The sequence below is a fragment of the Protopterus annectens genome, chromosome 8.part0 (assembly GCF_019279795.1).
Source record: "Protopterus annectens isolate FY-2018-M chromosome 8.part0, PAN1.0, whole genome shotgun sequence".
NCBI lineage: Eukaryota > Metazoa > Chordata > Ceratodontiformes > Protopteridae > Protopterus > Protopterus annectens.
The window spans coordinates 383,817,973-383,842,641 of NC_056741.1; the positions used below are offsets into that span (position 1 = coordinate 383,817,973).

At 42.1% G+C, this 24,669-nt stretch overlaps 1 protein-coding gene across 2 annotated transcripts in view; it reads left to right on the forward strand.

The window, feature by feature from the left end:
* The window catches only part of LOC122808822 (killer cell lectin-like receptor subfamily F member 2), a 1,412,691-nt gene that overhangs the window by 751,095 nt on the left and 636,927 nt on the right, over nt 1-24,669 (forward strand). The gene's annotated exons all lie outside the window — the stretch shown is intronic.

Genomic DNA, 24,669 nt, shown 5'->3' on the forward strand with positions numbered 1-24,669 from the left:
TTAGACAACAGTTTTTTTAGTAAGTGACTTTTTTCTACCTTTTTGACCCTCCTTTTTTAAACCTTTTTATTTTCTACCTTCCCTCATGCTCTCGGTGTCAGTTCAACAAAAAAAAAAAAACTATTTTCTTCTACCCACATTTTTATTTATTTACTTATTGCATTTGATTACCGGGAAAGTCCACTGGCCCTGACAAACCAAGGCCCGGGGAGAAAAGCTCCACAGTTATATATACAGAAAATTTTGAAACAGTACAGTAAAATTATTTTTGGAGAAAAGCTCTGTGTGTGGTCTGTGAGTGTGTGTTGGGCTCTCTCCAGCTCATGTCCACACTCTGTGCGTTGAATGTCTTGGGGCTGCCCACTTGGATACCTCCTGTTCCATCTGTGACGGGTTTAATCCCTAGGTACTGATGGACAGGAGGAATAAGTTAATTTTGAAGGCCCTTCTCCCCTGTCCCACCACCCGGGCCCAGGCCTCTTTTTCCTGCTTCAGTCTCCGCCCAGGCCTCTTGGACTCAACCTCCCGACAAGAGGTCCACAGATGGTGACAAGTCTTCTAAGTCCAAGGACAGTGCCAGGAAGTAATCCCCCATATCGCTCATCCCCAGCGGGCCATCTAGCAAAAGTTAGGTTGGCTCTAAGGACAGAGTCCCCCCGGCTGCATTCCCCTTGGTTCTTGCCGGATCTTCGGGGCTGCTCGCCGGGTCAGGCCTGCCCTCACGTCCCTCTAGGTTGGTGTCAGTAGCCTCCTCTTCCCGCTCCACCCTCAGTCTTACCAAAGCAGAGATTAATAGGATGATGCAGAAATTTTTTCCGCACCCAGATACAGAGAGGAGTCTTGCCTACTCCCTCTTCCTCTGGAGCAGGGGGCATGCAGTCTGCATTCATCGCCATAACTTCTCCGATCCGACCTCCAGTTGTGGAGCCCTTGGATCCGAGAACACACTGCATCGTGGGATCGGATCAGATGGTACCTTGTACCTCGATGCTGGCCATGACCTTGAACAGGTTGGATCCAACTAGCTTGGATCCATAGCCTTGGCTCCAGATCCGAGGGGATGGTGTTGGCTCTGTATTTTTCATAGAAGAGCCTCCCCCGTGGAATTTCAGCACCCGGAGGCTCGGCTGTGGCTCCCCCATTGGGTCAGAGGGTTACGGCATCTTCCATTGTCCCTTCTCAGGAGGTCCGTTCCTCTTTGACCTTCGACATGGTGGAAAGGGTCCTCTCGATCCCATTGAGACCCTTGAAGATCTTGTCTTCGGAGTCTGCCTCGGCTCCCTCTGTTTCTGACATGGACCCGGCCATCCTGCCATCTCAAGGACAGCCTGTCACCTCTTTGCCCCAGGGTGCTCCCATTTGGGAACAACGAGATTGCGAGTCCTCCCAAGAAACCCCCACTATGGAGGATGTTCTTCGTGTTTCACTGTTGCAGTCATAACTGTAGGGTGATCCTGCCGGCAGGCAGCCCGAGGTCGGCCAGAATCCCAAAGTCTGGGTCCGGCGTTGGCTGTACCAGCAAGCACCCTGACGTCAGAACGCAGGGGTACAAAGCTGACAGCCGACGCCATCTTCCCAGTCTTTCTTGCCGTGCGGTGGAAAGCAACTCGCAAGTCGTTGGTTGGCGTTTTCAGACAACGTGTTTTGATTGTCTTCGGTCCGAAGTTTTCTACTTCTCTTCTCAAGCTAAGTACCCCGTTGGGGAAACTTTTTTCTTGCTCCTCCGATGTCAGAAAAAGTTAATAATTGTATATCGTGTGGGAAACAAATACCTCATAAAGATTTCCACTCTTACTGTCTACCTTGCTTAGGCCCTGACCACAATGTTTCTTGCTGTCGGTTCTGTGCCAGGTTTAATTCTCGCACTATCAAGCGTAGGTACGATTGGGCCTTGAATTATTTCGGTAGACGATTTAATTATAGGATGTCGTCGGATACTTTACCGACAACCGGAATTCAAAAGAAACGCAAAGACAAGGATAGGCCTCCGAGGTCCAAACATATTTTGCAGCCGGAGCCAGCTTCGTGTTCGGCGGTCGTCAGTGAGGCGCTTTTGCAGCCCCTGTCGTCCGCCACTTCGGAACCGATGGCCGACACGGACTCCCATGGGGAGCCTTCAAGGCGTAGTATTTCAACTGCTGCAGGACCTTCGGACGTCGCTCCTTCAGATGGGTCCGGAACCGCTGTGCAGGTACCAGCTTCTGAGGGAGTTTTCAGGCCTTCTAATATCACTATTTCTACAAAGACAAAGACAAAGTCAAAGACTCCCGTTAAACCAAGGGTTTCTTCACAAGCTTCCTCGGATACAGCTCCCAAGTCCCAGAAGCAATTACTTCGGATGGCTGAAGATTTACTTACAATGATTAGGGGTTCACACCCTCCTCCAGAAAAAAGGCCTAGACAGGATATTCCTTATGATTCTTCTGATCAGGCTTCTGTGTCTTCTGTCTCTTCCTCTGACCAGGATTATTCTTTTCCTCCTTATGAAGATTCTGATGCAGAGGAATCTATTCCCTCTGCTTCTCCCCCTGAAGATTTCTCTTTTGGGGAAACCTTGCATGAGATGAGGGAGCATTTTCATTGGGAAGGTCAGGATTACTCTGCTTCCAAGAAGAGACTTAGGGAATTTCTCCTTCTCCCTCAACACAGACCTTTGGCTATTCCTCCTGTACTTGATGTTGTGGATGATGCTTTTTCTGAAGCTAACCTAAATCCTGATTCCTTGCCGCCTGCTCCTTCTAAGCCTGATAGATTTTACAGAGTTCCTGACTCCCATCAATTCTTATTTAAGAACCCTTCTGCTGATCCTGAAACTATTTCTCAGGGTTCTAGGGCTGCTAAGGCCGCTTCTTCTAAAAACCCTATCCCTTCTGAAAAGGATTCTCGTGCCTTGGACAGGTGGGGCAAGAAGATTTACACTTCTGCTACCCTTTCTATTATAGCTTTAAACTGCCAGTTTCACATGTTCAAGTATCAGCAATTTCTTTTGTCTGTTTTAAAGCAAAAGCTCTCTACCTTTCCTGCATGTGCAGAGGACAAGGAATTACAGGATGTATTGCATGCAACTGAACAAGTTAGCAAACAGTTTACATTGTGGGTTTGATGCCTTAGAAGCTTCTTGTAAGGATGCTGCCTCTGGTACTGTTATCAGGAGACATGCTTGGCTTCGTGAGCAGAATTTACCTGAACAGGTTAAGGCTAAGCTGTTAGATGCCCCTGTTCAGCATGATGTTTTATTTGGATCCAAGGCTGAGTAGGTTATTAAAAAGATGGAAGAAAAAGCAAAATCTATGCAGACTGTAAAAGATTTTTTTTACAAGTTCAGCCTCCTAGATTTTCCCGAAATTGGACCTCCAAAAATTGGTCTTTTCCCACGTCTGACAGGCCTCAAAGGGGAAGATATAGATGCTCCAGAGGTCGGGGGCAAGCTCAGGCCTCTTACAGGTCCAGACAATGGACTGCTTCTTCACCTAGAAGGGGAGAAGACATACCTCAATCTCAAAAGAAGCAGACCCAATGACTCTCTCTGTTGGGCTACAGGTCCTCCTTGCCTGGAAGCCCCTCTCGAAGGAAAACTTTCTCTTTTTTACCAAAATTGGACTCATATTACCCAGGACAAATGGGTTTTAGACATGATTTTAAGAGGCTACAAATTCCACTTACATACTCTGCCAAGGTCTTCGGGCTGGCCAGATCTGCCAAAACATCAATGGTCAGAGGCCTTAAATCAAGTGGACGTCTTATTGGCCATGAAAGCCATAGAACCTGTTCCACTTCCAGAAATGGGAAAAGGTTTTTACTCCAGACTTTTTCTGGTCCCAAGGAAACAAAACTCATGGAGACCTATTCTGGACTTCTCAGTGTTAAATACATTTCTGGAAATTCCAAAATTCAAGATGCTTACTCTGCAACAACTTCTTCCCATGCTCTCCCAGGATGCTTGGATGGTGACATTGGACTTGAAGGAAGCCTATTTACACATTCCCATCAGGCAGGAACGCAGAAAATACCTCTGATTCAAGGCAGGTTCGAGACACTATCAATTCTCTGTACTGCCCTTTGGCTTATCTACTGCGCCCAGAGTCTTTACCAAGTGTCTGGCTCCAGTAGTAGCTTATTGCAGACTCCAAGGAATTCAAATTTACCCATACCTGGACGACTGCCTTATTCAGGCACACAGCAAGGATCTTTTACTTCAACATCTGCAGTTTGTTCAGCGTCTTCTTCTACTTCTGGGATTCTCAGTGAACACAAAAAAGTCACATTTGATCCCCTCTCAACAAATGATGTTCTTGGGGGCTCTTCTAAACACAAGCTTACAAAGGGCCTTCCTTACTCCAGAAAAACAGGTACAGCTGGCATCAATTTTCATGACCTTGGCTACTTTAACTCAGCTCACTGCAAGGAAATTCCTGCAAGCATTGGGCTACATGGCTTCTTGCATCCTGTTGATTCCAAATGCAAGGCTTCATATGAGAAAACTTCAATGGTACCTAAAGAGTGTATAGTCTCAGCATTACCACAGCCTAGAAACTGATACCTCTGATTCCTTGCCTCCAAAAGGAGTTCCTTTGGTGGTCCAAGGCTTGTGCTTCAAACGAAGGAAATCTCTTTAGTCTTCCTCATCCTGATCAGATTATAACCACAGACGCCTCGGATTATGCTTGGGGAGCTCATTACCTAAACCATTGCCAGCAGGGTTATTGGACAAAGAAGCATCTTACCTGGCACATCAACTTGAAGGAAATGTTGGCAGTCCAAAATGCTCTTCTAGCCTTCCAGAGTCTTTTGCAACCAGGCCATCTACTGATTCGCACAGACAATACCACAGTCATGTGGTACATCAACAAACAAGGGGGCTCTCACTCCTACCCCCTTTGCAGACTAGCCATGAGTCTGTGGGACACAGCTCTAAATCTAAATCTGCATCTTCAAGCTCAATTCATTCCAGGAAAACAGAATCTCTTAGCAGACAGCCTAAGCAGAAATCTTTTGGATCCTCACGAATGGATGCTGGACCCCAACATATTCAGGAGGATTACAGCAGTTTGGGGAATCCCTCAGGTAGATCTGTTTGCATCTCATCTCAACCATCAGCTGCCTCTCTTTTGCACCAGGTCCTTCCACAAAGCAGCTTGGAAAGTGGATGCCCTGCCCTTCAGCTGGAGGAATCTTTCGAGATATGCCTTCCCTCCTCTGCCTCTTCTGCCTCGGGTGTTACTGAAAATAAAAGGGGACAAACCCAAGATTTTCATTTTGATAGCCCCAAATTGGCCTCTGCAGTTCTGGTATCCAACTTTAAGACACCTATTCCTGGAACCTCCATGGATTCTGCCTCTGTTTCCTTCTCTTCTGTCCCAGCATCAGGGTCAGATGTTTCACTCTCAAATAAAGACTCTTTGCCTGGCAGCTTGGCTTTTCAGGGGCCTTTGAGTCCTTCTGCTTTTCCCAAACAAGTTTTGGATGTTCTCTTAGAAGCTAGGTGCCCTAGCATTAGAAAATCCTATGCTTCTAAATGGAAAAGATTTTGTATTTGGATGCGGGATCGAGGTTCTGATCCTCTTTTGCCTGACATTTCTTCCATTTTACTTTACCTCTCAGACCTTTTGTTTAAAGGCCTCTCGTTTTCTTCCATTAAAATCCATGCTTCTGCTATCTCGGCTCATTACAACACGGATCCCCCCATCTTCTCTCACTAGTTGGTGAGACAATTCTTGAGAGGGGCTAAGAATTTAAGACCTCCCAGAACTCCTCCTGTTCCTGCTTGGGATCTTAATTATGTTTTGGAAAAGCTAACGTTACCTGCTTTTGAGCCTGCTGCTGCTTCGGATATCAAGTTTTTATCCTGGAAGACAGCTATTTTATTAGCTTTGACTTCTGCCAGAAGGGTGTCAGAGTTGCAAGCTTTCATGGCTGTGGAACCATACCTTATTTTCCACCAAGACAGAGTTGCCTTAAGGACCAATCCTACTTTTATGCCTAAGGTGATTTCTAAAGTGGCTTTAAATCAGACTATTCACCTTCCTACTTTCTTTCCAAATCCTCAAAATAAAGGGGAAAGGATTTTGCATTCATTGGACGTACACAGACAACTAAAGTTTTACCTGGATAGAACTAAAGATTACAGAAAATCTGATCAGTTGCTTATCTCTTATGCCTCCAGTTCTCTAGGCAAAGCTATTTCTAAACAAAGTATTTCCAAATGGATTGCTCATGGAATAAGGTTTTGTTACTCTCATTTTGGGAAACAATTTCCAGGTACTGTTAGAACTCATTCTTCTAGAGCAGCTGCCACTTCAGCTTTTCTCAGAGGAGTTCCTACCAAGGACATTTTGGAAGCTGCCACTTGGAGTTCTGTGCATACCTTCTCCAAGTACTACAATCTTCCTTTGTATTCTAAGTCTAGGGCAGGTTTTGCCTCTGCTGTCTTGCAGGGTCTTCTGGCTGCCCCTTCTTCTGCATAACCTCCTCCCTCTTCACAGCTTTGGGATTCCACCCTACAGTTATGACTGCAACAGTGAAACACGAAGAACATAGTACAGTTGTGTACATCTACCATAAATGTAGATGTTCAAGTGTCTTCACTGTTGCAGTCGGTGTTTCCCTCCCACCAATCCCCTCTTATCTTCCTTTTCCTTTGTGGTGTATTTGTGTTTCTTCTTTTGGACACCTTTTGGTTATTTTGGGGGACTTCTGACATCTGGGGCAAGAAAGACTGGAGAAGATGGCGTCTGCTGTCAGCTTTGTACCCCTGCGTTCTGACGTCAGGGTGCTTGCTGGTACAGCCGTCGCTGGACCCAGACTTTGGGATTCTGGCTGACTTCAGGCTGCCTGCCGGCAGGATCACCCTACAGTTATGACTGCAACAGTGAAGACACTTGAACATCTACATTTATGGTAGGTGTACACAACTGTACTTTCCTCACAAACTTACACCAAATTGGAGGAAGGGGAACGTCCCCCACCCCCCCGGTCACCCCCAGAGGATGTCTCCTTTGGAGACATCATGGAAATCCTATGCCAATGTGGGGTGTGGCCTGCCCAAAAACCTACTTCGGATGAATCTCTATTCCTGGAGGCATTTGGTGCAGGACCCTCTACTTCCTGGGTGTCCCCTCCCACAGATCCACTAGTGGATCTTACAACATCTCGAGCATGGAAGGAGCCGGACACGGTGGAGCCCATTCCCAAACGCCTAGACAAAATTTCTGAGTGCTCCTATGGACAGGACCTATTGGACCAAATGTTCCCCCGGTTGATTCCATTGTGGTGGCAGCTTCCAGTAAGAAGGAGGTCGCTCAGGAGAGCTCTACGGTCCATCCTCCTGACCAAGAGTCCAGGATTATGGACTGTTTTGGGAAGCGGGTGTATGCTTCAGCAACATTTTCTGAGAGTGCACTGAATTATTTTGCATACATGATTAGGCTGCAGCGAGACCTCATCAAGGAGATCACTGACTCTACCCCTGGGTTCATTTTGGTGGAGGACAAGAAAGTATTCTCTTGAATGGCCACCCCAACATCTATCACTAACCTCTCTGTGCATCTCCTTTCCCATGCAACCGAGGGTGCCGCTAGAGTTGCCAGTACAGGCGTTGCCATCAGGTGCCACACTTGGCTCTGGCTCTTTGTGTTTTTGGAATCCTTTAAGGCATCTTTCATGAATTCCCTGCACTAGACTATGGTTCCACCCTGTTTGGGAAGTCCGTACATGACACCTTAGTTCAGAGTGAGAAGGATGGGAAGACACTGCTGTTGTATCTGCTTTTCGGCCCCTCAACGAACCTTCTCTAGGAATCGGCAAAGGGCCAAGAAGATGTGGTTCAGGAAATCTTAGAGCTATTCCGAGGCACTCTGGACTCTCCTTCCCCCAGGGGCAGAGGGGGATTTGATAGACACTGCCATAGAGGCAGAGAGGGTCCGAGAAATCATGGGTCTTGAGAGCCTTTCTCTGAGAGACCCGTGTAGCTACCCTGAAGGGTTGCCCGACTGTTCGTCTCTGGAGGCATTCGGGGGTTGCCTCTTGCTACGCCCAACGGCCTGGGAGTCCATCACAGAAGATAATTGGGTGTTGCAAATTATATCTATACGTTATTCAGTTCCTTTTTCTTAAGCCACCTTCACCACCTAGACACCTCCCAGATGTTCTACCTGTGCAAAGGGAAGATGCAGCTCAGGAAACTACAAAGCTACTAGAAAAGCGAGTCATCTAACCCCATCCCCCCAGACCAGTCCAGATTAGGCATTTATTCCAGGTTCTTTTTGGTGCCAAAGAAGACAAGGGGACTCGAGACCCATTCTGAATCTTTCCATCTTGAACCTGTCAGTGGCCAAGACGAAATTCCAGATGGTCATTCGCAATCTATTCTGCTCTTTGTGGAGGAGATCAATTGGATGTGCTTGATCGACCTTCAAGATGCGTGCTACCAAATCAAAATGCACAGGTGCTCTGTGAGGTTCCTCCGCTTCTGGCTGGGAGCCAGTCATTACCAGTTCAGAGTGCTCCCCTTTTGTCTCACCACAGCCCCCAAGGGTGTTCACCAAAGTGATGGCAGTGGTAGCAGCTCACCTGAGGCTCTGGGGTATACAGGTCTTCCCCTACCTGGATGACTGGCTCCTCACTGCCCCTTCCAGGCATTAACTCTGCCAAGCAAGGGACTCCTTTCTTCTCTTGGCCCAGAGGTTGGGCATTACCGTCAATCTCAGCAAGTCATCACTGGCCCCATCTCAAGTGTTAGATTTCATTGGGACTCAATTTGACACGATTCAAACTAAAGTCTTTCTTACTTCAGAGGCAATACAGTCTTTGAAATTCATGTTCTTTGTATTCTTCAAGCTCAGTCACCCACAGTGGAAATGGTGTTAAGGGCGTTGAGGTCCATGGTGGCCACGATAAGTCTTTTACCCATGGTTCATTTTCACATGCAGGTTTTTCAGTGGACCCTCACAGTTCAATGGTCCATGTTAGATCTCCCATTGTCACACTCCATTCGATACTCTCGGGAGTGCAGGGACTCTGTTCTGTGGTGAATTAATTCTCCGGATCTGTTCAGGGTTGCTTTTTTCTTCCATCTTCTACCTCAGCCATGGTGACCACAGACACCTTCCTGCTAGGATGGAGAGGGCAGTGCTCGGGAAGGACATCCAAGGCACGTGGTCCCCTACAAGACCAGATTGCATATCAGTGTCCTGGAGATGAGGGCAATGCTTCTAGCATTACAGGCTCTCCATGCCCATCTTCCCCCCCAGGGACAATTGCTGTCAAGACGGACAATATGTCTGTGGTCTGGTACGTCAACAAGCAGGGGGTGACTAGGTCTTATCCCTTATGTCGCGAAGCCATGAGATTGTGGGAGTGGGTGATCTCCAAAGGCCGTTTTCTGGTGGCAATGCACATTCTGGGGAGGTCCAGCATTCTGGCGGACAGGCGCAGCAGGTCTATTCTTATGCCTTTACGAGTGGTCTCTGAATCCTCCAGTAGCGAAACAGATCTTTCTCAAGTGGGGTCAGTCTTGCTGCGATCTCTACTCCTCTCCTTCCTATGCGAAATGCAGCATTTTGTTTCACTCTGAACCCATCACTGGGGGGAAGCCACCTGAGACTCTGATTCATGCTTGGCCCGCTGGTCTTCTGTATGCTTATCCTCCTCTTCCCTTAATACCAAGATTCCTTCAGAAAGCTCGCAGGCTGGGGAGCTTAGTTATCCTAATTACCCCATTCTGCCCTCTCCAAGTCTGGTTCCCCTCTCTGTGGTGTCACCTGGTGGCTCTCCCATGGATGTTGGATCAATTTCTGGATCTCATTTCTCATCCTTCAGGGATTCCCCATCCAGACCTGGACACAATGAAGCTCACTGCTTGGCTTCTTCAGTTCCCATGATAGTCAGGACTCTGCTTATCTTCAGCTGTCAAAAGGATCCTTGTGGCAGCTGATAAATCTTCCACCAGAAGGGTATACTCCAGCAAATAGAGATGTTTTTTGATCTGGGCTTGGTAACGTGCTCTAGATCCTTTCACTGTCCCAGTCCCTGCGGCTTTAGAATTTTTGCTACAGATCTTTCAGCAAGGTGCCAGTTTTTCAGTGGTCAAGATCCAATTAGCAGCGATTTCTAATTTTCATGTAGGTGATAACTTTGGTTCCTTAGCATCTTCTAAGCTTTGCAAAGCCTTCTTAAAAGGCACTTTCTTTCTTTGGCCCCCGGTGAAGGATCCTACGCCACAGTGGGATTTTACGTTAGTTCTACAATCTCTAGTTTTGTCCCCCTTTGAGCCTGCAGCCTCGGTGGACCTGCAGTTTTTTTCCTGGGAGACTGCCTTCTTGGTTGCTATTACTTCTGCCAGGAGGGTTCAGAGCTTCAGGCTTTGTTGGTCAAATCTTCTTATATGATTTTTCATAAGGATAAGGCTATCCTTGCATACTAATCCATCCTTTCTTTGTAAGGTAGCTTCGGAGTCCAGTATTAATCAGGTGATTAAACTCCCGGTCTTTTTCCCAAACTTTCAAAATAAGGGAGAATATACATTGCATTTGTTGGATGTGAGCAGACAGTTGAGTTTTTATTTGCATAGGACTAAATCTTTCCATAAATCTGACCAAGTGGTCATTTCTTACTCTAAACCCTTTTTGGAGAAACCAGTATCCAAAGTCACCATTGCCCGTTGGATATCCCAATGTATTACATTGACGAATTCTGCTAGGGGTTTATCCCCACCAGGTCATATACATTCCACTAGATCTATGGCTACTTCAGCCTTTTCATCCAGAGTTCTGTTAGATATGACGTCTGCTGTGCAGCCACTTGTGCTTCATCACATACCTTCATCTCGCATTATAATTTGGACATTATAGCCAGGAACAGGGCATCCTCAAGAATATCCTTTCATGGGAACCTCCAAGGTGTTTAGTAGCTGGTGACTCTGTCCCACAAGTTGAAGAGCAAATGAAGGCAACCTCAGATAAAGAAGTTAAGTACTTACCATAACATTCCATCTGAGTTGTTGCTCTTCATTTGTCTTCAGCCTTTCCCTCCCTCCTTCCCCCTGCCTTGCATAGAGTGTGCAGTGGTCTGATGAATAGTGGATGTGGTCACAGATAGGCTGCCTCTAATTCTTCCTTTCTTGCTTATAGAGATATTTAGCATGGGACAAGGTGTTGGGTCGGGTGTGGATGCTAGGTTAGTCAACAAACTTGATCTGATGGGAGGAAGCAGACAGGGGCATTATGGGTAGAGGAGGAGCTTGTATCAGATGCTGGATATGCAGCCGAGTCGGATCCGTGCCAGATCTGGTAACCCACAGGTTGAAGAAACATGAAGAGCAGCAACTCAACTGGAACATTATTGTGAGTACATAACTTCTTTTTTTGCCTTATTATATCTTGCCAGGAGATGATTAGCTTCATGTAAATACATTGATGCCGTAATTTCAAACCATTGTCTTCCCTTTCTCTTATTTTATGCAAGTTAAATGAGTCTGGACAGCCCTTAGTGAAAGCAATGGGAAACATTAGGAATAATAAATGTTTAGTAAGGTAATTACTATGCATTATTTTTCTAAAATTAGTTAAAATCCTATTTCATTATTTTTATTAATTTGCATTAATACTGAAATTTATTATAAACGGGTACATTTTGTCCATGTCTGAAAATAAATCATTTACTTCTGGAATGTTTATTGATGGACTGATTTATGAGTGGTTTTCCAATTTGAATTATAATTGGAATTTAACCAATGACTCACTAACATAAGAGTAACCGATTTAGCATATAATTCAACATTAGGAAAACCAGATGTTCTTTGTGTTTCACTGTCGCAGTCATCACACTTGGGTTGTCTTACCAGGGGTAGCCCTCAGTCGGCCCGAATACCAGAGGCTTAGTATTTCTGCGTCAGTTGCTGTCACTCCAGGACTGACATCAGGTAGTCAGTGGTATAAAATTAGGCAGCCAACGCCATTACATCAGTCTTTCTTGCTGAGGAACCCGAAGCAAAAGCAGTTCACATGAATGCCGGTTGGCCGCTACCTGAGTTTTCGTTTCCAAATTGAAGTTGAAGTCTTCTAAAGCTAAGTACCCTGTTGGGGATCCTTTTTTCTTGCTCTAACCAATGTCAGAAAAAGTTAACAATTGTCTCGCCTGTGGAAAGCAAATAGCACACCGAGATTTCCATTCTCACTGCGTCACCTGTTTAGGCCCAGACCATGAGTCCCTCACTGTCAGTTTTGTACTTTGTTCAATGCCAGAATTCTACATCATTGGGCCCTTATTGTAGCTAAATATTTTCACTCTTGATCTCCGCATTCCAAAATGGCTTCAGTAAGCCATCCAACTACCGATCGTCTGAAAAAAATGTAAGGATAAAGACAGAGACAGACCACACAGGTCCAGAACTGCAGGTGCTTCTGTTAAGCTAGTCGCTAGTTTGCTGGTCCTCAGTGAGGCGCTTTCGCAGCCCCTAATGCCTGCTTTTGTGGATTTGCAGGCCGCTACAGAGACCCATTCTGAGTCTGGTATGCCACGAGACTCCTCTTTGACTAAGGATCCTGCAGATGTCTCTACCTTGGATGGGTCCGGAGGCGCTGAGCAGGCACCGGCTTCCAAGGAAGCTCTTCACACTACCGGTACTCGACAGAAACTGACAAGTTCTTTCACGTCTTCAGTTCTTTCTAAAACTACCTAGTTTTTAAGTCCTAGGGTATGAACTACGCCTAAAAAAACGACTACCTAAGCTCAAGCACCTGCTTCTATGCCTCATCTCAAATGCTTAAAATGACAGAAGACCTTATCTTGCTTATTAGGGGAAGCCAACCTACCCCTTCCAGAAGAAAGAGACTTGTCTCCAGCAGTTTTATCTGACCAGGAGTCCGATGACTGAGGTTTCTGAATATGAAGACATGCAACCCTTGTCTGCTTATGAGGATTCAGGTGCAGAGGAATCCATTCCTTCTGCCTCTCCTCCAGAGGATTTTTCATTTGGTGAAACCTTAAATACTTTAAGGGAGCATTTCCAGTGGGAGTGTCAGGACTATCCTCAGTCCAAAAAGAGACTCAGGGAATTCTTAGATGAACCACAGCACAGACCTTTAGCCATTCCTCCTCTACTGGATGTTGTGAATGATGTTTTTATGGAATCCAGTTTTAACTCCTGACACCCTTCCTCCTGCTTCCAGGAAGCCTGACAGGTATTAGAGTCCCTGACTGTCACAAATTTCTTCGGATCCCTTTTACAAGAGCAAAAGTCCATTTAAGCGAATCCGTAAACGTCGACATGTATTGCGCGAACCGGCATTACAGCGAACGTCCAAAACTGCGAATGTGGAAATGTCGAATGTGTTTGTGGTATAGCTCTATAAGGTAAGTGTGCGATAGTTAGGACCTTAGGGTTAGGGTGCGGGTTAAAGTAAGTGCATAGATAGGTAATGTATGCAAGATTTAGTGTAGGGTTAGAAGTAGGGTTTTGTTAAATGTATGCATGTGGATTATTTATTTTGTTTGTGTATATTTTCGTAGGGGAGGTGTGCAGTAGTTATGGACCTTAGGGTTAGGAAGGGGTTAAGGATAGTGCATAGATAGTTGTGTATGTGGGGTTTAGTGTAGGGTTAGAAGTAGGGTTTTGGTGCTTTACTTTAGGATTAGAAGTAGGGTTTGGTTAGTGTATGTATGTGGTTTATTTATTTTGTTTGGTTAGGTAGTATGTAGCGGGTGGTGGGGTTTGGCCGACTGACAGTTTGAGATTTAAAATTTCACGGTTTAGTGCGTTCGGTATTCTTGTGGTTCGCGCAATATGTGTCTGTGTTTTGGTATTCGCTTAAAAGGACTTTTGGTAATATAGACCCATTTCTTCTCAAGAATCTTACTGCTGACCCAGAGGTCATCTCCCAAGGACCTAAAGGAATAAAAGCAACCACAGCTAAGAATCCCACCCCCTCAGACAGGGATTCCCAAGCTTTAGACAGATGGGGTAAAAAAGTGTACACCTCTGCAACTCTTGCCATTAGAGCACTAAATTCAATTCCACATGCTGACATTTGGGGCAAGAAGAACTGATGTAATGGCATTGGCTGCCTGATTTTATAACACTGACAACCTGACGTTAGTCCTGGAGCGATAGCAACCGACACAGAAATACTAAGCCTCTGGTATTTGGGCCGACTGAAAGCTACCCCTGGCAGGATAACCCAAGTGTGATGACTGCTACAATGAATACACTTGAACATCTACATTTATGGTAAGTGTACAAAACTGTACTTTCCACCATCTTCCCAACTTTTAACATGCCAGTCAAATGCTATTCTCGTTTTTGTGGATGCCATAAAAACAAGTTATAGAGTTTGTTTGATCAATTTTTTAGATGGAGAAGCAGACATTGACGGTTTAAGAAATAGGCTTTGATAAAGATGATTTTCCTACTAAAAATTCTGTCTTCATTGTAAAAACATTTTGTTCCAATCATCTAAATGTTTCCTTATTGTGTTAATTAAGCATTTATAATTTATTGTTGCTGCTTCATGCCAACTAGATATTATGATTACTCCTAAATATTAAATTGTTTTCCCAGTTAAACTCTGTTTTTTAAAAGAACTACTTTGATTTCAGTCTTATGGTTAAAACTTAAGCATGAACTTTTCTCAAAGTTTTATTGAGTTAATGTATTCTAGAGAAGAATCAATGTCTCCAATTATCGGTAAAATAACAGCAACTGTATCTTAGAGCAAAAGTTTTTATTAGTGGAGAATCCTTTTATCTTCGAGTTTCCTCTGATAACGTTTGCAAAAGGCTCAGTTGATAAGGCAAACAAGCATCCTTGCTTTTTATGCCTTTTAATATTTTTAGAGGACTTAATAAAAATGATCCAATTTTCACATATGACATCAAATTCTCATTTAATTTATTCACTAACTTAATGAATTCTGTTGAAAAATTGTATACTTTGAGTACTTTAAATATGCCCATTAAATGGAATCAAAAGCTTTGTCTAAGTCTAAGCTTATGATTGAATGTTTTCTTTTTTTATTGGCTATGTCAATCAGAGAAAAGTCTAATGACATTATCCTGAACTTTCCTATTTAGAATGAAGCCTTTTGATCATCATCAATTGGCCTTTGACATCATTTGATTTAATATTTTCACAAACATGGATATAAACATTTTATAATCAACATTTAAAAATGAACTATGGCAGTAGGAGGAATGTAATTTGGGATCTTTATCTTGCTTCAAAATGGGAGATGATGTAGCATATTTCCATGAGGGAAATTTGAGTCATTTCTGAAACCTTCAAACGCTGTTAATAACATTCTTAATGCATTATCTGGGGATAATTTATACAACTTTGGGATTAATCCATCTAAGCCAGGAGCTTCTTTTTTAAATTTTTGATTTACTATTTTAACTCTTTAAAAGTTATTGATTTATTTAATTTAACATTTTGCTCTTTATTATATTTTCTTTCAAAAAAACTGTATTTGTTATATTTTCTTTCAAAAAAACTATCAATCGAGTCACTACTATCTAAGGCATTGGTTTTATTTACTGCATAATAAAAGTTTATAATGTATCCTTTAAATCTGTCACACTTTTAACTTTACTATCTACATTATATGTAGTTTCTCTAATATGATTGACGTTTTTTAGTCCTTTTGATCTAATCACCAGTCTATGCAATTTTTTTTTGGTTAACAGAATGATTGTAATGCAGGTTTTTCTAAGTTTATTGAAACTGTATGGTTCAATATTTCTGCATACTTTTGATTTAAATTTTTTAATTCTGAATTTGTACTTGCATCATTAACTTTTTGATGTAGCTTTAAGATATTAATTTTTATCTGTAAATTATCCCATTCCTTTCTTAAGTACCAACTTTTGATTCTTCCATGTAAGTATACTGTGTGTGTCCCACAAGATAACAGAAGTTTTGTTATTACTAAGCTGTAGAAACAGGTGTAATTCTTTTAAAAAAACAATCTTCTTTAAATCCATTTATTTTAACAATATAGGCTGGAATTCTTTGCCAGAAAATTGTCAAGAAGTTTAATATTAAAGTTAAAAGTAATAACATTATGATTGGACAATGGACATGAAATTATTGCAACTTCATCTACTTTAGAGAATAATCTATCAGAAGTAAATATCAACAGTTGTTTGAGTACCAAATCTGTATGAGCAATGCATGTAGCTTAGTGAACTTGGCAATTTTATTTCATAAATATCTAATTTGTAGAATCAGTGCAGTAATTCACTTGTTTGGCAGCAGCTGATAAACCAGGTTTCTTATCTTTGGTAATGTCTCTTGCAGAAAGAATACAATTGAAATCACCAGCCAAAATAATCTCACCCTTTGAAAATGAAGAAATTATAATCTAAATGTTTTCTTGCAACTTTGGAACCAATACTGGGAGTCCAATAAGTATCAACAAAAGTGCAATATTTCTTATTTATCTGTACAACAACTAAACTCTGCATTCCATTTTTACCTAAATATTAATTATTTTAGGCATTGTCCGTTTTTCTTCCATAGAATTGCCTCTCCTTTTAGAATGATAGTGCTAATCCACAAGTATTGAGTAATTCTTGAAAATCAATCTATGTAAGTCTTCATTAGATGAGTTTCTTGTAGAAAGGCAATATGAACTTTATTTTTAAATATTTAACTAAGCTACCTCTCTTTATAGGGTTATTGAGACCATTGATGTTTAATGACATGCACTTATAAAACATTTTTGAAATGATATTTGAATACATTAAATACTGTTATGGACACACACATTAACTTGGTCACTAACAATATTGAATTAAAACTATTTGCATCCCCGTACATGGAATAATTAATTCCTGGTTTGATAATATAATCATCGAAACCATCGGTCATCACAAAATCGCTATAATCACTTTCTAGTGCTACTACCTCACGAATCAATTTAATAAGGTTAATTAATAAATAGCTACTCTGTTTAGCACTATTTGTTCTGATTATTCATCTCAAGTCTATAAACCTTATAAATGAATGTTACTTATTCTTATTAAAATAAACTGTATAATTTATTATCTGAATAATCTGTACATCAGTCAAGTAGTGCGTTTTAAACAAATTTGTCAAAGTGAGAAGGTAACATGAAGTAGTTCCTTCACTTGAATATCTTTTATATATTAGAAACATCAGTATAAACCATAGTAATAACGTCATTTTAAATAAGACTTAATATGTTCATCAACTTTAGTTTAGGTATTGACCATTATATTTGCAAAGTATGTCACTTGCTCAAAATATAAGTTCCATATGCTACAACTTTTCATAACAATACTTGTGTTTAGTTTCCAGACAGTATATATGTCTATACATTATCATGGATCATTTTAAGTGAATCTTTTCTAAACATTGCTATCATTCAGTTAACAAAGCAGATACAATCAATATAAAAATAGACATCTCTAATTGTAATCTGCTCTTTGCGACTCATTGTGACATATTTCCAACTGAAATCCACAAATAGCATCAATTGTATCTAAACCTTTTCTTTGAACATATAAATATAAATCACATTAACTGTAGAGCTTTAGGTATAGAGTAAATTAATGTTATTTCCCAAATTGAACTTGTATGTTTCAGTTTAAATATAACTGCTTTCCCCTATAACTCTACATTACTTAACTAGACCTAAAGCTATTTTGCTTCTAAATTATTTCAGCTGTATTGTTTTATGTTGTTTGTCTTTTCGGCTTTTCCCAGTTAGAGGTCGCCACAGCGGAACTCCGGTCTGCTAATGATTGGCAGTAGATTTTTTATGGTGCCGAGTTGCCAGTCCGCCTAACCTTCAATGAAGGCACCCCCATTTACGCATGTTTTCGAACGCCACTCAACCGCGAGGAGGACGTGCAGACTCCACACACAAGGTGCTCTGGCCAAGAATCGAACAGGAGAACCTCTTTCTGTGAGGCAGCAAAGCTACCGCTGTACCCTCAGCTGTATTGTTTTATACCCTCTAGATTATCAACTATGTTATTTCAGAATTAGATGTTTTGTTTATAAACAATTACAAAACTACTATTTCCCAGGAAACAAATTATAAACCTAAGCCCATATGGATAGTCATACTACAAGATTAAAAGACTGGAAAAACTTAAAAGCTTTCTTCTCTTTCCTTCCCAGTGAGATTATGCTTTTTTTCAGTGTTTGACTAGCCATAGACACATTTTTATATTTAACCTCTTATGACAAAACATCCACTTCTGTCCATGAACAAATTATAAATAATCCTTCGCATTTAGATTATTTATGGTCTGAATAGTGGTATGATTTTATTGTGTAATACAAGCAAGAGATTTAATACACAGTATAAATACTAAACTCTGAACATCAGGGACAGTAATAAATAGCAAAGTATTTCACCTGTATTACCAAGATGTTCATCATGCATACAGCTGCAGTCATAACAGATGGGTTTTCCTGCCGTCAGGCAGGTCCTCGGTCAGCAGAATTCCAAAGTCTAGGTCTGGCATCGGATGTCGTCGCTTCTTCCCTGACGTCAGTGCGACAGGGGTATAAAAGAACTAGCCGACGCCATTTTCTCCAGTCTTTCTTGCCGCGCGGTGCCCGAAGCAGAAGCAGTTCGCAAGTGCCGGTCGGCCAGCTCCTGAGATTACAAATATTTTTCAACCGAAGTCTTCTTGAAAGCTAAGTACCCCGTTGGGGAAACTTTTCTTGCCTCAGACCGATGTCAGACAAAGTTAATAATTGCATTTCATGTGGGAAGCAAATACTGCATAAGGATTTTCATTCCCTCTGCATTCCTTGCTTAGGCCCAGACCATGACGTCTCGGCCTGTCGTTTTTGTGCTACATTCAACAGACGCACTATTAAGCGTGGGGCGGAGTTCGCCCAACACTATTTTGGCAAAAAGTTTAATTACATTATGTCGTCGGATACTCCGACTACAGTTTTGAGTAAAAGACGCAAAGATAAGGACCTACATACGAGGTCCGCGACTTCTACCGACACCACGCCAAAGCCGACTACAGGTGGTCCGGTTCTCAGCGAGGCGCCTACGCAGCCCCTAACTACCAATGACACTTCATTGGCGGTGTCTTCTGTGCCCGAGGTCGCAGGCTCTTCGGCCCACACCCCGACTACAGATACTGAAGCCACTCTTGGCGGTGAAACTCAGAGTTTAGACAGGCCTGCCACCTCTCAAGGTGTCTTCAGGCCTTCTTCTTCTTTTTCCATCAAGGCTTTCACTAAGTCTAAAGCAGCCATGCATACTAAAAGACAAGCTCCACAGGGCCCCTCTCAAGGCCCCATGCCTAAAAAGCAGATGCTTAAAATGGCTGAGGATTTGATTACTCTTACCAGGGGTTCTCAACCTCCCCCGGACAAAAGGCCCAGAGTGGAGGAAGAATCCCCTTCCTCGGACCAGGCCTCCATTATTTCAGAACATTCTGAAGACCAGGAACATTCATACTCCCCTTTTGAAGGTTCTGATGCAGAGGAGTCCATTCCCTCTGTCTCCCCCCCTGAGGATTACTCTTTTGGGGAAACCTTACATACCTTGAGGGAACACTTCCACTTTGAAGGCCAAGAGTACTCAGACTCCAAGAAAAGGCTTAGGGATTTCCTCTTGCTCCCTCAGCACAGGCCACTGTCTATACCTCCTGTCTTAGACATACTAGATGATGTGTATTCGGAGGCCTGCCTTAACCCAGATTCTTTACCTCCAGCTCCAGTCAAGCCTGACAGGTATTACCGGGTTCCTGATTCACACCAATTCCTATACAAAAGCCATGCGGCTGACCCAGAAACTATTTCACAAGGTCCCAATGGAATTAAGGCCTCTACTGCCAAAAATCCATTACCTTCAGAGAGAGATTCCAGAGCTTTAGAAAGGTGGGGGGAAAAGGTATACACCTCGGCCACTTTAACCATGAGGGCATTAAACTGTCAGTTCCATATGTTAAAGTATCAACAGTTTTTATCTCAGTTGAAAAGCAAAATGTCACAACCTGAACAACCAGACTTGAAGGAGTTGCAGGATTTGTTGCATAGTGCAGAGCAAGTGGGTAAACATACCTTGCAATGTGGTTTTGCTGCTTTAGAGGCCTCATGTAGAGCTGCTGTTACAGGATCTGTCATACGTAGACATGCTTGGCTCAAAGAGCAAACCTTAGATCATGTCAAAGCTAAATTACTAGATGCACCTCTTCAAAAAGATGTATTGTTTGGTGTTAAAGCTGAGGAGGTATTAAAGAAAATGGAGGAAAAGGCAAGATCAATGCAAACAGTGAAAGATTTCCTACAGGTACAACCTCCACATTTCAGTGGAATGGAAGTTGTGAATGATGTTTTCTTGGAAAATTCTTTAACTCCTAATTCTGTTCCTCCTGCCCCCAGAAAACTGGATAGGTATTACAGGGTTCCTGATTCTCAGTTCCTTTTAAAAAACCCTACTGCTGATCCAGAAATTATTTCTCAAGGCCCCAAGGGTGTTAAGGCTACTATTACTAAAAACCCTGTGCCTTCTGATAAGGAATCTAGGGCCTTGGACAGGTGGGGTAAAAAAGTCTATACCTCTGCAACTCTTACCATTAGATCCGTGAATTGTCTTTTTCACATGCTTAAGTATCAGCAGCATACTTTGGAGGCTATTAAGGCTAAACTTGGGAGATATTCCTTCCATGACGGAGAACAAAGATTTACAAGACTTACTGAATTCTGCCACTTTAGTTAATAAGCATTCACTTCATTGTGTTTTTGACACTTTTTAAGCTTCCTGCAGAGCAGCAGCCACTGGTTCTGTAATTAGAAGGCATGCTTGGCTCAGGGAGCAGCCTCTTTCTGAACCAGTTAAATCTAAATTGCTGGATGTTCCTTTGCACAAGGACAATATTTTTGGTAATAAGGCTGAGGAGGTACTGACGATGTTGGAGGATAAGGCAAAATCTATGCAAGCTGTAAAAGATTTCCTTCAGGTTCAGCCTCCTCAGTTCAGTAGACATTATCCTTTCAAGAATTGGTCTTTCCCTGATCCTGGCAAGCAGGGTTGCTCTAGGCCTGGGGGTTTCAGGTCTTCCAGAGGGCAGGCTTCTGCCCCTAAACAATGGCTTTCTTCTGCTAAATCAGGGAGTTCTAAGCCAGCTTCCCAAAGCAAACATTCTCAATGACTCCGGCCTTCTTGTGCCTACCTCTGCGGACCCTGGGTTTCTTTGGGGGAAAGGTTAGCCAGGTTTGCAGAGGTATGGTCTACCATCACATATGACAAATGGGTGCTCAATATAGAAAATCAAGTTTAAAAGTTTTACTTTCACACCTTCCCTCTTTTACAAGGATACCCAGACATACCCAGAACTCACAGTGCAGAGGTAGGAACTCAAATTTCTTCACTACTGACTATGGGGGCTATAGAGCCAGTTCCTGCAAATCAGGCAGGCCTAGGCTTTTATTCAAGGCTTTTTCTGGTACCCAAGAAAAGGGGCACCTGGCACCCTATTCTGGATCTGTCCCTTCTAAACACTTTTCTGGTGATTACCAAATTCAAGATGATCACCCTTCAACAATTACTACCAATGCTGGGCAAGGATTCATGGCTGGTAACTTTGGCTCTCAAGGAGGCTTATCTGCACATCCCAATAAGGGAGATTTGCAGGCAGTTCCTTCGCTTTAGGGCTGGGGAGCAACACTTTCAATTCTCTGCATTGCCCTTTGGCTTATACGAAGTGCCTGGCTCCAGCCATTGCTTTTTGCAGGCAGAGAAACTTCCCTTCTCTTAGAAAGGCAGACCCATTTTGTTATATTAACATTGTATACATTCTCCTACTACTAAGCACTGTCTAAAAGCATATGCAAATTAGCTGGACTTTTGTAACAGTAAACTGCACCTGTATCTCTTCAAAACTGTTTAATTTCTTCCCGTTAAAACATTGTAGTGAGCGTATATTCAAAAAGTTCAAAGATCACACTGGTTTGTTTGCTATACCTTCGAGGTGTCAGACCTGCTGTGCAAACAACTGTGAACGCTCCTGGTTCCTGAAAACTGAAGTTATCTTGCATTCTAGTGAGAATGTGAAGTTGTTTAGGCAAAAACGACAAGCGTCTCGTGCAAGATACAATAAGATGCAAGTAGTCAAGAAGGGAAAAAGAGAAAAACCCAAGTTAAATCCAATTAAAATAAAAACATTTATCCATAACGGAAGAATAAATGTTCCATTTACTACCTCCCACTCCCACCAGGGAATAACAACAACAAAAAAATCAGTTGTTGCATATATAGGGAAAAGAATATTCAAATAAAACTACATTGAAATAATGCATAAAAAGGAGAAAGAAAAGAAAGACAATTAAGATCTTATAAGGGAGATAAGTTTAAAAGAAGATTTAAAGTAAAAGAACAAAATGGGGAAATTAAATACCCTGCACCCCCCCAAAAAAAAACTATTAACTGCAATATTGATTAAAAAAGAGAAGTTTTCGTATTACTTATATTAGCATATCACTGTGTAGACATGTATGTAATATTATTTAAAGATGTTACCTTTTTGGATGTGCTTGTCCTCAGCAGCATGGAACTTATGTTCAGTATGACTACACAATAAACGCAATAGTCAAGTTACTTTAAACTTTTTATTGGTTTTGTCTTTGTTGACACTATCACTTTTAGTTGGTTGTCGTTTCAAACTGGGTAAAGACAGATCCATTTCAATTTTGTCTAATAAACTGTTTTTCTGTACAAAGTCCAAAACTTCTTTGAGGTTGTTAAAAATTCTTTGACCCTCAGGAAGAGAAATTTTGGTCCTGGCAGGAAAGATAATTTGTGCTTTGATGTTAGACTTCAAATTTGTGATTAAAGGGACACAAGCTTTCCTTTTAGATATCACTGTAGTCATTAAATAAATGGAAAGTGTATCAGATTTGATAAACTGGTGTACCCGACCAGGCAGCTCTCAGAACCAAATATTTATCCTGTGTTGACAGATATTTGACAGTTATAGATCTTGTAACCGATGTGTTGCTTGAAGAAGAAACATTTGACAAAGGTCTGTGGTCTCTCTCTATACCAAATGATAGAGATTCAGGCAAGCTTAATGTTTTAGGTAGCCAGTCATTTAGAAATTGAACCATGTTATTACTTTCCATTCTTTCATGGGACTCTGCGACTTCTAATATTTTTCCTGATCTGCTCTCTAAATCTTCCACTTTTTCCAGTTCCAGAAACTAGTTATTTTGTTTTAACAAGAATTCTGTCTGACTTTCATTCTCAGTCTGTCTTCCATCAGTATCATTGACTGATTCTTTGGCTGCAATTTGGTAAGAATGCTTATTGCTTCTTACTGTCTTCTTCATATTATCTGTTATACTTTCCAAGTTATCCATATTTTATAGAAAGGTCCTGTATACTTGTTATAATTTGTAGTTCTTTATTCATTGTACTCTTTTGGAGACTAGCTTTCAAGCAACGTATAACTATTACTGTATGTAGAACTTCTGACAGGAAAAAATCAAAATAATCCAAGAAACTTGCTGTTTTTTCTTGTTAAATGTTACCAGACTTATTGAAGAAATAAATATATTTGAAGTTGTTGTTAAAATAAAAAAAAAAAAAATCCTGTCAGGAAAAAGTATATTGAGGCAGAGCCAAAGTTTTGTGCTGTTATCTGCTTGGCATCTTAGCCACGCCCCCTCTTTCAGTTTTTCTGAAGCAAAAAAAAAAAAATTCCCAATTTTCCCTGCAAGAGAAATCTTATAATTAGTATTTTTTTCTTGGAAAGCCTTATGGTACAGCCCTTTATTTCCTTCATTTCAGTGTCTAATTATGTAGTTTTAGTCATAGGTTCATAGTAGATTATTAGGCTCATGACTCTTGGGCCCCTTACAAGCCTAGCCAGAATAACCTGATTATACCCAATGTATGGACCCTAGTGGCAAGAGGATGGTATGGATTTCTGCCTGTGCATTGAGGATCTTGCAGATTCCCTCTGTCAGTAAGGGGCTTAGGCTCTACCCCTGGTGTGAATTTGCGATTCCCCATCCATTGATCCAAATTGCTTTGGGGGAAGGTCCATGAAGGGTTGATGTGACTACGAAACCTGTTACAAAGAAGGGGCAATCTCTGAGGCACGTATGTCTCTCCAGCATGTTTTGTTTGAGTTGCTAAGTTTTGATCCTTGAATTGGGTGACCCTCATATTGTTTAGCTTGCAGATGTGTAACAACTCCATCAGGGCTGGATTTGTGAGTGCCTTGTAGGCCAGGCATAGGTCACCCCTTAATATTCGTTAGGACACATGACAAAGGCGTAGGGCTCTTAGTCTATCCACCTAGTTCATGTTGTTTACACCCTGTATTTTCTTTGTGAAGAACCTCTGAGGTCACTCCTACTGCTGTAAGGGGCTAGTCCAATACTTGTGAAATGGCACACTGTACTAGATTATTAGTCTAGTGAGGGCTGAGTACAGCAGGACTATAATTTCTTTGGATCTGGATGCCATACCTTTACTTATAAGTTGTGCCCCATAAAAGGATTTCCTCACCACTGAATACACAGCAGTCAAAGTTCAGGCTACTATCTGTCTGTGTACCTACCTCTCCCACCCCTGAATCTACTTAAGGGGTGTGCTGTTGATGTTGTGGTGTAGTCTCACCTGAATGCCTTTTAAAGGCTTCTAGTTTATCCAGCATTTTAACATTTGG